At 36.1% G+C, this 13,627-nt stretch overlaps 1 protein-coding gene and 1 pseudogene across 5 annotated transcripts in view; one reads left to right on the top strand and one right to left on the bottom strand.

Moving 5' to 3' along the window:
• Diaph2 (diaphanous related formin 2) overlaps window positions 1-13,627 on the top strand; it is an 812,745-nt gene that overhangs the window by 449,283 nt on the left and 349,835 nt on the right. The gene's annotated exons all lie outside the window — the stretch shown is intronic.
• On the bottom strand, window positions 9,922-11,798 carry LOC138839461 (transcription initiation factor IIA subunit 1 pseudogene; annotated as a pseudogene). Its single transcript, XR_011375979.1, has one exon. The product of XR_011375979.1 is annotated as a transcription initiation factor IIA subunit 1 pseudogene (transcript).

Here is a 13,627-nt window from a genome sequence, read left to right as displayed (position 1 = left end):
TTAGCTCCCTTATTAAATATTAGCTGGCGATACTTCTGTAGGTTCATTTCTGGGTTTTCAATTCTATTCCATTGGTCCTGAGGTCTGTTCTATTCCATTGGTCCTGAGGCTATTCCATTGGTCCTGAGGCTAGGTGTCTGGGTTTTCAATTCTATTCCATTGGTCCTGAGGCTAGGTTCTGGGTAGAGTTGAACCTTTTAGCAAACAGTAGCTTTTCCTGGGAGCTAGTTTGTGAGAAACTCACAGAGCCCAGCCTGGAGCCACTCTCAGGGTTTCTGTTTACTGATGACTAGGCTGCTAAAGTGAGGGGCAGCCTCTGGCTCTGATTACCCAGTGAAGAAAGCCGCACCTATGGCTGGCGCCCTTACTGGCTGACATTTCCCTGGGTGGAGCTGAGTCTGGCAGGTCACACCATTAAGTTCTTGTGACCTTCTAAATGACTCCTTTTATTCCAAGGCCTGAGTTGGAGCTAGCAGCTCCGCCAAGCTTTGTCGGTCTCCAAGATGGAGATGTCCGGTACTGGCGGTAGGAAGGGGTAGCCTTCCCTCCTCTGCTCCCTGCAAATGAGTGAGGACGTCAGGCTTCTACTCACATGGAGTCTTGGTTCCTGGGTAAATGTGCAAAAGTGGGATTGCTGGGTCATAGGGGAGTTCTATGTGGAGTCTTTTGAGGATCCTCCATACTACTTTCCCAAGTAGTTGAACAAGTTTACACTCCCATCAACAATGCACTAAGGTTCCCTTCTGTCCACATCCCCTCCAGCATCTGAATCTAATATTAGAATGCCTAGCTACATCAATAAGACAAGATGCAAACATATAGTGGATCCAAATAGGGAAAGCTGAAGTAAACCTCTCCCTCTTTGCAAATGATATGATCTTGTATTTAAAGAATCTCACAGACTCCACTCCCAAATTACTCAAGCTGATTCAAAACTTTGGCAAAGTATCAGGGTATCAAATTAACCCTGAAAAATCAATAGCTTTTCTGTATGCGAACAATGAGAAAAGCATGGCTGAAATCAGGAAATCAACTCCATTCGTAATAGTCCCACAAATAATAAAATACCAAGGAATTAACCAAAGAAGTGAAGGACATCTATGATAAAAACGTTAAAAACCTGAAAAAGGAAATCAAAACAGAACTTAGAAAATGCAAAAACTTCCCATGCTCCAGGATTGGAAGGATCAACATCGTGAAAATGGCAATACTTCCCAGGGCTATGTACAAATTCAATGCGAAACCTACCAATATTCCAACCTCATTCTCCAAGGAAATAGAAGAGGTAATCCAAAAATTCATATGGAACAATAAAAGTCCCCGAATAGCAAAAACAATCCTTAACAGAAAGCACAGTGGTGGAGCAATATCAATACAAATTTCATACTCTACTACAAAGCCATAGTAATCAAAACAGCTTGGTACTGGCACAAGAACCGACCTCAGGACCAATGGAATAGAATTGAAAACCCAGAAATGAACCTACAGACCTATAGCCATCTAATATTTGATAAGGGAGCTGAAAAAAATAGAATGGAAGAAAGACAGCCTGTTCAGTAAATGGTGCTCGCAAAATTGATTAACTACTTGTAGAAAACTAAAGCTAGATCCTTATATATCACCCTGCACCAGAATCAACTCCAAATGGATCAAAGACCTCGGAGTCAAAGCAGACACTCTGAAAACATTATAGGAAGGAATAGAAGAAACCCTAGGTCTCCTTGGCTCAGGCTGAAATTTTCTTAATAGAGACCCAGAAACACAACAAATCAAAGAAAGGTTGGACAAATGGGATTGCATGAAATTGCAGAGCTTCTGCATGGCAATGGACATAGCTAGCAAGATCAGTAGAAAGCATATGGATTGGGAGAAGATCTTCACTAGCCCTACAATGGACAAGGTTCTCATATCTACAATATATCTGAAACCCAAAAAATTAAATCCCCCAACAACAAATTCTCAAAGAAACAACTGCCCAATAAATAAGTGGGCTAAAGACTTAAGGAGAAACTTCTATGAAGAGGAAATAAGAATGGCCAATAGACACATGAAGAAATGCTCAACGTCTCTAGCCATAAAAGAAATGCAAATCAAAACAACATTGAAATACCACCTCAACCCCATTAGAATCGCTAAAATCTTGGAGTTCATTTTTTAAAATATTATTTTATCTGATAATATGAGCCTTTGAGGTCCACTCCTTTTTCTAGTTGTGAATGTCTAGAGACATGTGCAGTTCTTTTCCAACATAGTGTCTAATGAATACTCGATATATTTTTCCACACTTTTTCTCCATTTCTATACCCCCCATTTCCCTCCCGAAGACAAATAGACTAACAGTACACAGAGAAAACAGCAATGAAATAATCCGCTTGTTTCCATTTCCTGAACTTCACTTTAATCAATATTGTTGTATATGATCAGTTGCCCATAGGCATTGTGCCTTTGTGTTCCTCCCATATGAGTATCCTCCTTTGCTCTCACTGTGAATACCTAGAGTACTATATAATTTATTCTGTGGTATTTACATCTAGGTTCCTCATATGAGGGAAAGCATGCACTATTTTTCTCTGAGCTTTGCTTACCTCACTTAACATGATTTTTTCTAGGTCCATCCATTTCCTGGTTTATGACATCATGCTATTCTTTCTAATGGATGTGCCAAATTCCAGTGTATAGGACCCACATTTTTTGGATCCACTCATCTATGGTTGGGCATATTGGCTCTTTACTAGATGTGGCTATTGTGAAAATTACGTCACATTTTTTAGTCATATAATATATCTTGCCTTAACAAAATATCCTAGCTATACATAGCTCCAAATTATCCTGAACTCAGTAAAAGACTTACAAAATAGTAATGGCAATATTACATGTGAGTATCATGAATTATTCCTCCATTTTTCCCATTGATTATTTAGGGTTTAATTTATTTTATTCTTAAGGGATTAACAATTAGATCACTGGAGAGTAACATACTTGTTCCTTCCAGTATTTACAATCTTATGTACTATATATAGGATAATGTGCTAGTATGTTATGATCCATTTGTGAAGAAAAGGAAATAGCAGTTAACTACATGCAGGTGAAAAGAGTACTTTTCTTGAGAAAAAAATAAGTATAGATGGTTTCATCAGGTTAAGTCTAAAAATGAAAAAGCTTTTAAAGAATTATCTCAACTATTTCTCAATTCATTCTAAGTCTTGCCAAGACTTAGTTGCTAAAATGCTAATCTTTATTTCATATAAGAAAAGGCTGTAAACAGCAAGCTAAAATATATTAATTAAATGTAGGTCAGTAAATATAAGACCAGCTTTGAAATGTCCAAATTATTCCTATGTAGATGTTTAGATCCTTAAACAATTCACATTAATAAGTCTTTAGTCCACATTTTGTTTTGGAAAACCCGGAAGGTATATTATAAAATCTTAGGAGAATAATTCTAATTTTCCTGCTTGATACTTAGAATTTAATTCCAATCAATATGAGTCCCTGGGCCTCAATATGATTGAGATTATATGCTGCAGTCTGTGTACTGAATATTTAAAAATATTGTTTTTGTAAAGAAAAAATTCATGTAGAAAATGAAGTCTGCTTATATATGGTATGAAAGACAAGCAAAAGTTTTTCCAATGTTGTCTGTTGCTCTGATAGTACTCATTAGTGTAGGTATGTTTTTTTATTCCTAAGATCTTACCCTTTATTAGATAGTAATATTCTGCTAATGGAGAAAAGGAAATGAGAAGTTTACAATTATGTAAATAAGACATAGTTTTTCTATTTCTAAAAAGTAATGGAACTTTTTCCCCCTAAATGAATAAAATCTCAAATAAAATGAGAATCCTTGTACTTTGCTACTTATTAAAGATTGACATTGGTAACAAGTTGCACAGGAGAAACTATAGAAGTGCAAGAAAATAAGATTATGTTGGCAAAATTGAGATTTCTCTCTGTGTCATGCTAAAAATGCAGCTGAGAGCTAGTCTTTGCAAGATCATTGAGGGATATATCATGAAAAATGACATATTTAAAGAATTGATTTATTTTGTAGTATATGACATATACCACAGACAGATGTGCATAATACTGATGTACCATTGTGCATGGAGATGTTAAAACCGCACAAGTACATGTTTAGTTCCCAAGACACCGTAAAGTTTCTAAATGAGATTTTAAAAAGCTATTTCATTTTATATTCACCACATTGACTATGATTTTTTTTTATATTTGGGATACCCCTTCAGTTTCCCACTAATTTGTATGACTTTACTGTGTTTTATCCTAAAAAGCTCTTCATTTGTGTTAAACTATCACAGGATATTAGTTAGATTCATTATTTGGTAACCTATGTTAGCATTTGGGTTTTCAAATGTAATTGAAGGTTTTACCTCATCAAATCAAGGAGTGATGTGATGACATCAGTGTTCTAAAAAATAGTTTTTTTCCCAGAGGTATTATGTGAGATGGCTTGAAAGATAGGAGGCCTGTTGAGATGATTGTGAACTTCATAAAAGCGCCAGTCTCAAAGGAAAACATGGATGCCAGTGAATGAAAATAGAACAAAAAAACTCATTCTAATGTATAATTAGTATATGGGTTTTAAAATGTATGTTTTATGAATAAAAATGTATGGATGCCAAAGGCATTTTGAAAAGTCTTAGTGGATGGTAATCCTCAGAATCTGGTTATTAAAAAGAAATGAAAGATTATGTATAGTTTTAAGCAATGATAGGTAGAAGAATGGTGATTCTGTTGGAGTAAACATGATAATGTACTTGAGGAAAGTGGCATGTGTATGTATAATTATAATGTTAATGAAGTCATAGTGTACCAACGGGTGCATTTACATATATGTAGGATTGTAAAGTTGTTCCTCCAAATAAAGATAGCCCTTGCTTTGAAATTTAGACATTTCTGAGAACTTTCCTATGACAATTATATTTCATATCATGAACTTTTCTTTCTAAATATTACCTTTCATAGTTAGTAATAAGTAAAAGCCCAGGGAACAGCCCTATCCTGCTGTCATGTGTAATTTTTTGTTAGCACTCATAATATTGTCTATCAAAGATTTTTAATATCTCAAACACTACCTACAAAAATTCACAACTCTTTATTATATGTTTACACACAGAATCCCCCTCTCCACCATAATTAAGTTGACATGGCAGACATTATTATTTTTGGCTTACAGATGAGAAAACTTAGAGATTTTTGCCTTTTGACTAAGATCACATGGAAACTGAGTCTTCTGTTCCAAAACAAGCTTTTTTTCATTATTATGTTGTCCATTCCTTCAAGAATCATGTGAAAGTAATGTTGCACTTTCATCAAAATAAATTCTAAAGATACCTGATGAATTGGGTATTTTACTGAGTAAAAATCTGTACATATAGTATTTTACACATTAGATCACAAATTTTAATTTATTGTTTACTGGACTACTTTGGGCACATTTTGAGGCATACTAATTCCTTCTGGCTTTTTATTTTAGTAAATTACTCTTGAAAAAGTTCTTAGTGATGCCCTCCAGAGGCCTTAAAAGAGTTAATTGGCTTACAAAACATATGTGGATTTCACTCAGGGAATAGTTCACTCATCTCTCAACATCTGGATATACTATTTTATTTTTTTCACTACTCCATATTTATACTTCAAAACTGTTGACACTTAAAAATAAATTTGGTTAAGTAAACAGTATATATGTAATTAATTAGAATTCACTGTAGCTTTATGTCACGGTTTTAAATGCATTTAAAAAAGGATACAAGAGAAAAAAAATCTTAAATTTAGGGTGTCATATTAAAAATATCCCAGTATTTTTATATAACTTATGAATTCCATGTAATTTAAGTCACTAAAAACAATTTTATAGTAACATGCCTTTCACAGTTTCAAAAAATTGACAATTATTTTTATATTATCTAATTTGAAAATAAGGAAAACAAAATTATTTTTGCATATCATTCAATGAACCAAGTTATAATTTTGTCAATCTGCATTTCTCCAGAGAGATAACAAAATATTGTACTAAAGTATTATTTTTTACTTTCTGTTAATTCATACCCTCTTCCACAAACTTCTTCCTTCACAGCCTAATCCTCCATCAATATAAGGATCAATTTAAAGAAAAAAATCTTCATGGCAAAAAGACATACCTTAAAATGACATGAAAATCTAGAAGTTGGTTTATTTAGTTATAATGGAATGATGCCTGTTAAAAATTATATCCATCCCATTCTACAGCTTGGCTTCAGAGCTCCTTAGTCTCCATTCCATCCTAACACATGAACACTAGAGCTTGTCAGCCATAGAAAATGGGTAGCACCAAGATTCCAATCTATTTTTTTTTCTATCTATTACCATCCCCACATAGCTCACATCTTATGAACTGATTTGTCCGTCACCCTCATTTGGGCTACTTTCCTCCTGTGTTATTCTCTTTCTTTACTTCCAACATTTGTAGAGTATTTGGCACATCATCTCCACATTTTAAGTACACATTATCCAGCACCGTAGAATCCTTCCAATGTTCTCCAAGCCCTCCTCCTTAGCTTTTATTCTTCACACTCTGCTTTTCTTGTTCTCTGTTCTAATTCTAAGTTCTGCATAGGTGACAAAAGTCACACAGTCTACCTGATAACCTTTTTTTTTTAATTTTGAAAGCAACTGTAATAAGTGGGGGTAAGATGCAAAAACAGGAAAAACCTGACTGTAAAGACAAGATTCAGAAACACTAGGCATAGTGTTTAGCCCTGCCTTTCTCCAGTCACAGCCACCATCAGAAATCAGCTTTTTTAAAAAGGGAAAATAGGAGTATAGACCAAAAGCACCAAAAAGAAATTCATCAGTGGGATTAGCCCTGACAAAAACAACTGCAGGCTCCCCCTCACTCTCATGTCCATACCGGCCCCAATCAGAAACACTCAGATTCACATAAGATACTCAAATGGTAATTCGAAAACTTACACAACACATCTGACCATATTAAGCACAGAGGAAGGAGACAAGCTTGACTTCTATGAGGCAGACAGAGCTGCAGTGTCATCAGGGTTAGAGGAACCCTCCCCCACAAACCTACCAAGACTCCTCAATCTACCTCCAGTCCAATGAACAGACATGTGGGTTTTTCTCTTAATGGCCTCCCACAAGAATGTAGCTCTGCTGTACTTCTGTTTACTAAGGGCTAGGGACACAAAAAAGAATTATCCAGTTAGCCTTCTAGAAGGCTACTGGGTTTGGATAAGCCTTTCCTGCAGAACCAATGAGAAAACAGTAGCCAGGTTTTTTGTTTGTTTGTTTTTTCTGGGCTTTACCTTTGTATCCTCCCAGTGGTCTTAACTCCCTTACTGGTAAGACATACCCTGATAACCTTTATAAACTTAGATTCCCAGAGTCAAAATAGTTTGCTATTTAATTAATAGTTTGCTATTTTTTTCCTTGCAAGAGCACTTCCAAATGATGTCCATACTCCTCAGACAAGAGTCCATCCTCTAACTCCCAGATAATAATCATTTCTTGTTTTTTATCGTAAAGTTGATTAAAAAATTTCCTTTTATTGGCTGTCACATTTCACTGAAAGTATTATATTTCTCCCCTTTTAAAATGTTTTTGTATTTACTATTTACTATAATGTAATCTAAAATACCCACCATTGTAATCTAAAGTATATTCAAGTATACAACCACGTATGTAAAATATTTAACCTACTACAAAATTATAAGCTTCCTGAAGACAAAGATTGTGCTTTTCTCTCCTCTTACTTCCTTATCATTACAAAAGGACAGTGACATGTCATTAGCAGATACACTGGAAGTGTTAAATTGACCCATTACAAGAAATGTAGGTTTACAGTTCAGTTTGTATGTCCCATAATGGGAAATATTTGTTTGCCTAAAACTTGTATCCCTAAGAGACAGTAGAGCATGTAGGATCAGAATACAGAATAGATTTCAAATGTTGGCTCTGTTGCTTCCTACTTATATTACTTCTAGGAAAATTTTATGTTTGATTTTGTTTCAGTTTTGGTGTTTTGGTATTTGAATTCAGGGCCATGCACTTTCTAATCAAGTGCTCTAACACTGAGCCATTCCTTCATTCAGGAAAATTTAGGTGTTTGCCTAGATTTTACATAAATTACATTCAGATAATTGCCAGATATATCCTGTAGAAATATTAAGAGAATGAAAGGGTTGTGGGTGTTTTGTGTGTGTGTGTGTGTGTGTGTGTGTGTGTGTGTGTGTGTGTGTGTGTGTGTGTGTGTGTGCATGTGTGTGTGTGAGACCACACTTTTCCATGTGTGCTGAGATCTGTAACTTGGTAACTTCTGGAATGTATTGTAATATCATTTTAAAGCTTATTATAACCACAAAAAGATCAGTTATAAAGGATATGTTTTGGTCATTTATTCAATCTTTAGAAAAGTCCAAAAGGAAGGTATATGATGGGATAGTAGAGATTTGATTTGGATGGAAAATTTGATTTAGATTGTTCTGTCTTATTTTGAAAAGTGGTAATTTGGACATTGAGATTGAACTTCATGTTGTTTTATAGTACATGATCTTTCTGTTTATATTTGCTAGCATATATCCTGCCTACATTTCTACATGCATCTGTCAAATTTATGTTTTATTTACTTGATTTGAAAAATTTAAAGTAGAATTTCCCTTGATCCTCCTCTCTTAGATACTGTAATATCAAACAGTTCCTGGTTTGTTTATTTTTGAAGGATATCCTATTATTTTTCATTGATACATTATGAAGAATAAAGTTAATAACAGGTCCACATTATAGAATCCAAATCCACAATGTACATTTGATAGGAACTGTCTATGCAAAAACTCTTGGTAGTTTTGTGTTCATATAAAAGCAAAAAATCCAGACCCTTGATTGTGTGCCCCTGGCTATTCCAATTTTGATTCATTTTTCTTTTTTGTTTCCTCATGAGAAATCTGTATTTGGAAAGTTGCTGATGTGCCTCCCAAGGCTTCACATTTGTAAATCTAGAACATGGATCAGCAAACTTGTCTTCTGTACTGAGCCAAATATTAAATATTTTAGACCTTGTGGATAACATAAAGTCCCTGACACAGGTAATCAGCTTAGACTTTGTGATACAAAAGTAGCCATGGGCCTTATGTAAATGAAGGACTCTGGCTACAACCCAATAAAACTTGATTTGTGGATAGTGAAATTTGAATTTCATACAATTTTCATGTCTCACAAAGTACTGTTCATTTTTAACTACTTAACACTGTAAAAAGCACTCATAACTCATAAGCCATACAAAAATAGCCAACAGTCTTGTTTTTCCTTTTGGAAGTGTTTTGCCAGCTACTGATTTAGAATAGCAAAATCAGTTCTATACATATCTATTTAGCTATTTCAATACTTATCTATTATATGCAAGGCAATATCTCAGTAATATATTGGTGACCATTTAAAACTCAAAGAGCCTCTGACCAGATTATCTGTGTATTTATGCTTGCATAACATTTTGCAAAGATATTTAAAATATCTGAGCTTTTATTTCATCTTTATATTGCCTGATATTTTCCCAACTGTGTAAGATGAATAAATTTTCAATATTCTATATTTTTATGACCTTAGAGACTGCCTGGATTTAAATGGTATCGTTTGAATAGGGTGAGAACTCTGAGCATCATTTAGACATGTATTTGGGTCTTAGAGAAGAATGATTAGGTCATTCAGATTTTCATAGCATAACATATATACAATAGTGTTTTCTGTGAGTATTACTTCACAGAATCACTCTACACATTTAAAGAAGTTCATTGTTTGTTAGCTAACAACTCATTCCTAACTCTAAACATCTCTTTCTTGTAACATGTCAAATGATTATGTAAGTTATATAGGGGTTTACCACTTAAAGGTAGGGAGTTTTTGTTTTGTTTTGTTTTTTTTAGTAAGGAAATTAAATTTGCCATTTTAATTCCATTCAACTCAGATAAGACCTAAGTCTTCAAATTACATTTAACAAGTATGAAAACCTAATTAAAATATCAATTTCTGGGTCAAACTGTCTTCAAACTGTGATCACTTATTATTTCCTGTACATCTTAAATAGATGTTTCATAAAGCAAAGAAGAGATATATATTATTGAGGGAGAATAACAAGTAAAAATATTTAAGACCTATTCCGTGTTTTAAACTGTTTCCTTAAACAAGTGAATTAAAATTCAACACATAATTTTGCCCTTTTGTAAAAAGCTCACGCGCAATTTTTATCAAATATAACCACATACAATAAGCAATTTCAGTTCAATCTATCAAAAGGGAAGTTTCTTCAATTCATTCCAACAAGTAACTTCTGGTTGAGCCCAAGTTGGAGGCAGGTATATAGACAAAGCTTTACATGCTAATTACCAGTGGCAGGTTCTTATATTTAAAATTGACAATTATGGTTCTCCTATACAAAACCCTTCCCTCCCACCCCAAGTATCCCAGGTGCTAAAGTTCCATGGCTTGCCAGTTAGAAGTAGTGTCTATGTCATCAAGGTCTATCTTTGTTCCAGTAGCTTTGTTTCTACTGCACTTTGCAGACATGCAGAAGTGAAGTTGTGGTTGATATATGTCCAAGTTTCAAACCGTCCACTTTAAATTTTTTTAATTTTTTGTTTTATTTATAAAAGAAAAGAAACAACTCTTCACCATTCTGCATCTCCAATGGCTTTGGAAAATATATAATCTCTTCCATTAAGATTCATGATGCCATCCTTGAGATGAAATTTCCATTTATTTTTACTCCTGTGTATCTTGTCATATTGGCATACAACAACATTTTCTGTGTCAAAGAGTTCCTGTCCTTCCTCATCACTCATGTCATCTTCACTATTGAGGGGCCCTTCCTCCACATGCCCATCTTCAGCTCCATCTTTCTCTTTATCTTCCTCATCATCATCATAGTCTTCTTCTTCATCTTCATCTTCTTCAGATGACGTATGCCCAGTTCCATCAACTTGTAACACTAATGGAGCTTGCTGCTGAGTAGGCTGGGCCTGTGGTTGCTGTTGGCCAGTTGCAGTTATCTGAGCTTGTGCTTGTGTGGGTGCTGCCACTGTTGTAGGTATAACTTGAGTCTTATTTCCTGTAAATAATATTTGTGGAGGCTGGATGATGACACCTGTCTGTGGTGAAATCCCTCCAGGAAGAGGAGCTAGGACCTGTTGTATAACAGGAGCTTGAACTCCACCAGGCTGCATTTGTGGTATAACCTGCTGTTGTAGAACTACTGACTGTTGAGGCTGAAAGATATACTGGGCACCATTGGCTGCTCTGACCACCTGGAGAAGCTGACCTGAATTTGTTAATATCTGTTGAACAGGAGTCACACCTGCAGGCAGTGCTAAGGTAGCAGCTGTAGCAGCAGCACTCATGCTTGATGCATTCATATGCTGTATCAGTTTAGAATCAGGAACAATAACTTGTGGTGCTGTGGCTTGCTGTGATGCAGGAATAAGGACTTGCTGGGTCTGTGCTTGCTGAGGTACTGTTTGCTGAGGTTGAGCTTGCTGATGGTGGTGGTGATGATGGTGATACTGCTGCTGCTGGGGTTGATGTCGCTGTTGAACTTGCAATAAAAGCTGCTGCTCTTCTGAATGAAATCCATCTACTGCCCTAGACTGCATTAGTTTATTCTCCCATGAAGTTTTTAGTACCATGAGGACTTGCTCATCCACTCCATCATCCAGAAAGATGTCTCTCACATCATTAATAACATCTTCAATCACAGATCGGTATAATTTAGGGACAGTATTTGTATTTGCCGAGTTCGCCATTTCCACACACAAGAGGACCCCAAGAGGACGCTGCCGGGGAGGGTAACCACCACCAGCGGCCACTCCCCGTGCTGCCACTCCCCGCGCAGCCGCTGCTGCCACCTGCCGCAGCTCCAGCCCAGGGAGTTTGTTTTTATTTTTATTTTTATTTTTTAATTTAATTTTATTTTTTTGTGAACATACTGTACAGAGGGGTTACAATTAAATGGGCAGGATAATGCGTACATTTCTTATCAAGCATTGCAGCCCCCTCCTTTGTTTACCCTTCACATCCCTTCCCAGCCTCCCCCCCACCCAATCCTCCCCCCTCCCCACCGCACCAACACTGTAAAGCTCGTTTTCGACATGACAACTTGTACTTCTCGTTGTTACAACAGGTCCACCTGTATCCTTATTTAAACGACTTGTTTTTCCCCATCTCCTCCACAAGTTATACTGACATCAAATATAGTGAAAGCAGGGGTTATACTGTGGGGGAGGGACATACAAAGCAACAAAGAGATAATCTTATAAATGCATTAGAAACAAATGCATGAAAGAAAAAAACATTAAAATACATATCTAAGGGTTCATTTTCCTAACATCACATTATCTGATCTTTTCTGTTTGACTCATACATATACTAGATATTGCAAATAAGGGAAACCAGGGGACCTATGTTTCTTTGGGCCTGGCTTACTTCCTTATATATCACCCTGCACCAGAATCAACTCCAAATGGATCAAATCCTCGAAGTCAAAGCAGACACTCTGAAAACATTACAGGATGGAATAGGAGAAACCCTAGATCTCCTTGGCTCAGGCCGAAATTTTCTGAATAGAGACCCGGAAACACAACAAATCAAAGAAAGGTTGGACAAATGGGATTGCATGAAGTTGCAGAGCTTCTGCATGGCAAAGGACATAGCTAGCAAGATCAATAGAAAGCCCACGGATTGGGAGAAGATCTTCACTAGCCATACAACCGACAAGGGTCTCATATCTAAAATATACTTGGAACTCAAAAAATTAAATCCCCCAACAATAAATCCTCAAAGAAACAACTGCCCAATAAATAAGTGGGCGAAAGACTTAAAGAGAAACTTCTCTGAAGAAGAAAGAAGGATGGCCAATAGACACATGAAGAAATGCTCAACCTCCCTAGCCATAAAAGAAATGCAAATCAAAACAACATTGAGATACCACGTCACTCCATTTAGAATGGCAAAAATCAAGAACTCTAACAACAACAGATGCTGGAGGGGATGTGGACAGAAGGGAACCTTACTTCATTGTTGGTGGGAATATAAACTTGTTCAACCACTTTGGGAGTTTGTTTTTATTAGAGATCTTATTAAAAGCAAAATATAAAATACAGCTGGACAACATGCCTGTAGTCATATTAACTCAGGAAGCTGATTTCTAAAAATGACAGTTTGAAGAATTCAGGCTGGGCTGGAAAGTCCTTGAGACTCTTTATCTCCAAATAACCACCAAAAAAAAAATCCCAAAGTGGAACTGTGGCTCAAGAGGTAGAGCACTAGCCTTGAGAAATAAACTCAGGAACAGTGTTCTGACTCTGAATTCAAGCCCAAGGACCAGAAGAAAAAGAAAACAAATTACAGCTGGACACCAGTAGCTCATGTGCATAGTCCTACCTACTCAGATGAGATTTGAGTTGCATGGTTTGAAGCCTACCCAGGCACACAAATCCTTAAGACACTTTAAATTACCAGCAAAAGGCTAAAACTGGAGGCATGGCCCAAGTTGGGCCAGCAGTGATAGAACAAGCCAGGTGAGAGTGTGAGGGCCTGAGTTCAAGCTCTAGTACAAACATATGACCCCCCCACA

Source organism: Dipodomys merriami, unplaced genomic scaffold, assembly GCF_024711535.1.
Source record: "Dipodomys merriami isolate MVZ:Mamm:240054 unplaced genomic scaffold, mDipMer1.0.p SCAF_3, whole genome shotgun sequence".
Classification (NCBI taxonomy): Eukaryota; Metazoa; Chordata; class Mammalia; order Rodentia; family Heteromyidae; genus Dipodomys; species Dipodomys merriami.
This window is presented reverse-complemented; position numbering and strand designations above follow the sequence as displayed.